General features: G+C 51.3%; 1 long non-coding RNA gene across 1 annotated transcript; it reads left to right on the top strand.

The window, feature by feature from the left end:
• The first annotated feature begins 1,358 nt into the window (after nt 1-1,358).
• On the top strand, nt 1,359-3,497 carry LOC135980566 (uncharacterized). Its single transcript, XR_010597575.1, has 3 exons — nt 1,359-1,518; nt 2,758-2,914; nt 3,250-3,497. It is a non-coding gene; the product is annotated as an uncharacterized LOC135980566 (long non-coding RNA).
• The last annotated feature ends 503 nt before the right edge of the window (nt 3,498-4,000 follow it).

The raw sequence follows: 4,000 nt of genomic DNA, 5'->3' as shown, positions 1-4,000 counted from the left end.
TCATCCCATTGCTCTCCAGTGTGTGAGCCCAGTGGTAATTCACTCTTACCCAGCAAACCAGACTCGGGTCCTCAGATGGCCTATAGGCCTTCCTAGCCACCAGTGTATTGGCAGCACCGTCACAACCGTCACCCTCATCATTCACCTTTGAATCAGGGCCTCTGACACCCCCTTTCCCCCCACCCCGCACCAGAGGTCAGAGGTTCCCTTTCCCAGGAGCTACTCCGAGTAGTTACTTCATTAATGGTTGGTGTTACAATTGATGGCTTCCCAACAGGGGGCGCCATAGCACATTAGCATGCTTAGATCTAGGGTGACATCTAGGAACGTAGAGAACTCTACTCTCTGGAAGTGCTTGATGGGAGAAGATGGGTCCATGTGGATGAATGATACAGCCTGGGTTTTGCACTGCACTGGGTGCATTTCTGCTGATGACATGCAAGGCGGAGAAGAGCTGGGTTGGTTCTGCACGTCTGGCAGCAGTAAATGGAGCAAAACCTGGGTTTAAGCCTTGTTTTCACTAGGGGAGATGTGTCTATTTGTGACACATTTAGCCGACTTGTAGTTTTAATACATGTTAGTTGATCAAGGTAAACTCTAGGCTCCTCGCTAAGGTTAACTCAACCAGCTAACATGTGTGAAACTACAAGTGCCTTGTCTGTGTTAGGATTGAAACACGTGTTAGCTAGCAATGTTGGTAATGCTCCTTTATTCCTAATGTGGACATGACCTTTGCCAGTAAAGCCAGTAGCCATGACTCTGAACACACATGGGGCAGAGCTGCTGAGTGACAAGGGGCCTTTTCCACATAGTCACTTTTCAGAACAGCCCCAGTTTGGATCACACCTTTGATTATTCCTCATTCTCCATTTCTGCTCCACCCTGTTTTTAATGAGGGTTAGCAATCTTTCAGAGACAGCCTTCCCATTTATTTTAGGTGCTGCAAAGGGATCCTTGAACCTGGTATAGGTGGCTAGTAGATGCACATCATAACCCTGTTGCCTGTACTTTCTTTTAACGCCTAACAAAAGACCCAGGCCTCTCTGCTGAGACACTGAGGCTGTTTTTAGGAATGGGAGGCCTGCCTGGCTTGTGTACTCTACATCGGACCTGCTTCTGCGTCCAAGGCTTGATCTAAACCCAGCTTTCTACCAGTGTAACTATTTCAATTAGGAGGTGATATTTTACCAAAATAATTTAATCAGTACAACCCCTAGTGTGGATGCAGTTCTATCCCTTTCCCATCTGGGAACAAGCTGTACTGGTATTAGCACTTTTATACTATCCTAACTACATCCACACTGGGGGATTTGCAGCATTTTAACGCAACTAGTACAATTAAAGCAGGATGTTTGTGTGTAGACAGGGTTGAAAATTCTCTTTTCCTAGCTGGACTTTATTGCAGTAAAACCCAACTTCATTCTCCCTTTCAGGTTACCAGACACAGCTGAAGTACAAACACTGGGATGGCTCCTACAGCACATTTGGGCCACGTTATGGGCCATCAGGGAACACCTGGTAAGATTTCAGTGCTGCTGAATTCTTTCCCTTCTCTTGTTATAACCCGGAGCTTGCCCATTGTTAACAGGTGCTGATCATGAAGGGGCGGAGGAGACGGGAGGAGCTCTAGAGCTGATGATGTGGGATAAGGCAACTATGAGAAGTGGTAGGGAAGGGAGATCTCCCTTAGTTCATATGCTAGAGGCCTGCGATTTTGGATTAATAACCATTTACAGCCATCTGATTCCCTGCTCAGCTCAGGTTAGAGCAGCCTGGGGGCTGTTCTAACTTGCTCCAGGTGGCCACAGTCCCCTGAGGATCATACGTCAGTTCGGTGTGTCCAGAACACAGCACACTCCAGCCACTCACTCTCTGTACTAGGGGCTATATGGAGGATGGCGTAAAAGTGCCGGCCAAAGATTCCCCTGCTGGGTGACATGCTGGTAGTTTCAGCTCCCTTTGTGTTACCTGAGCAAGGTGCAGGGGTCAAAACAGGGCAGAGAATCCACCCAGAAGTCCTGATTGTGGATACTTGTCCTTTCTGAAATTATGTGTTTGACCCTCCGACGGAAAATTTAGCCACCACTGCCCTCAGGATAATGAGGTGGCTGGTAACTGAGGGTGGAGCCATCACAGCCCCTCAATGCTTAGTGCATGCCTTGCTCGGTGAAGAAACAGGTTCTGCAGGGTGTGGTGGGTGGGCAGCTCTGTAGGGGTTGCTCTTCCCTCTGCCACTACTGACTCTATTGCCCCAGTGTGGTGCTAGGGGGCGCTGTGCTGCAGGGAGCGGGGCGGGTTGCTCAGTAAGAGGCATTCTCCCTCTCAGTGCTGAGCCCAGTCTCATGCTAGGGGGTGCTGTGCTGCTGTTTTTATAATAAGAAAGTGCAGAGCCAGTGTCCTGGCCATTCCTGGTCACTGAAGATGCTGAGGACTGTTCTCCCAAGGGTTCTAGACAACCACCTTCTACCCCCTAAACTGTGCCCTGGCAGTTTGAAACCAATGCAGGAAGCTGGCTCACTTCCTGTCCTAAAACGGACAGTTTTGCTGTGGCCTGTCAGACGACTGCTGGGTCTTGCCCCCAGGCTCTGCTACATGTCAGTAGGTGGCTGAATGAGATAATGGTTCCCGGGCCCATGGCCACTAGCTCTGCGGCCCCTGCTGCTTCCCCTCAGGCTGGCGATGCCCCAGGACCCCGTCCCCTCCAGCGAGCACAGGGCATGGGAGGGAGCTCTCACCGCTGTCCGCTCTCTGTGGCAGGCTGACGGCCTTCGTCCTCAAGTCGTTCGCGCAGGCCCGCTCTCAGATCTTCATCGAGGAGAAGCACATCCAGGACGCCCTGGCCTGGCTCGCTGGCAAGCAGAAGGAAAACGGCTGCTTCCGCAGCTCCGGGACGCTCCTGAACAATGCCATAAAGGTGACGTATCCATCCAGCTGGCTTCCCATGGGCCTCGTGGGACCCATACAGGACTCCAGTGACACGGCGAAAGCCTGCAACTGTGCATGGGAACAGCTCAGCCACTGCAGCACATGGGGCTGGGGCAGGGGGCTTGGAGATGGGATCTAGCAAGGGAGGCAAGAGCGGGGGAGAACCATACTGTACATGGAGCGACCATGGGTAGAGGAAAGAAGAGGGGCAGATACCTGGAAGCTACCATAGTGTGGAAAGAACAGGGATGTAGAACGCCCCTGGGAGGAGGGGCCAGTGGGCGGGGTTTCGGGGTTAATGCCTCTCTCTGTGGTTCCCTGCAGGGTGGGGTGGACGATGAGGTCACGCTGTCTGCCTACATCACCATCGCGCTGCTGGAGATTCCTCTGCCCGTCACTGTACGTACCTGTAACCTCTCAAGCCACAGACAGAGCTGGGGACCCCCAAGTCACAGCCTCCCATCCCGAGAGAGAAGCCTTTAAAAAAGGGGGAAATCCAGTCAGAAAAGTCTTTAAATTGAGGTCCAAATCTGGAACTGGAATTTCCCTGGAGCTTCCCTTCCAGTCCAAGGCGCTGGTTCTGTCTCCTTTCTAATCCTTTTATATGATCTTTATTTAAAAACTTTTGAGGTGGCGTTTGCTTGATCCTCTCTTACAAGCCTACAGCTTAGAGTTTTACAGATATTTAACGCTTGGGTAAATAACACTTAACCCCTTGGCAGTTGGCACCAGCCAAATGGGTCCCCATCAAGGGCTGATTTCTGTTCTCCTTCAGTTAGGTCTGCTCCACACCCAGAAATCACACTAGCAAAAGTTTTATCATCAGCGAGCAACCGAAAAGACTATACTGGTGCAGTGAGTTCACACTGGTCCAGTTGTGCCAGCGTGTTGTGTTCACCTAGTATCAGGCCAGATTGGCAAAAGTGTGGTGCATTGTGGGTAGGCATCCCAGTGCCCTCTGTGCCACTTTCAGCAGCACTGCCTTGTGCGGAAATGTTGCTGCGTAGCTTTCGCTGTGCTTGTGGGAAATGTTCACTCAGCACGTGGGACAAGGTAGCAAGTAGCAGGAACAGCT

Source organism: Chrysemys picta, unplaced genomic scaffold (assembly GCF_011386835.1).
Source record: "Chrysemys picta bellii isolate R12L10 unplaced genomic scaffold, ASM1138683v2 scaf4444, whole genome shotgun sequence".
NCBI classification, from domain to species: Eukaryota; Metazoa; Chordata; order Testudines; family Emydidae; genus Chrysemys; species Chrysemys picta.
This window is presented reverse-complemented; position numbering and strand designations above follow the sequence as displayed.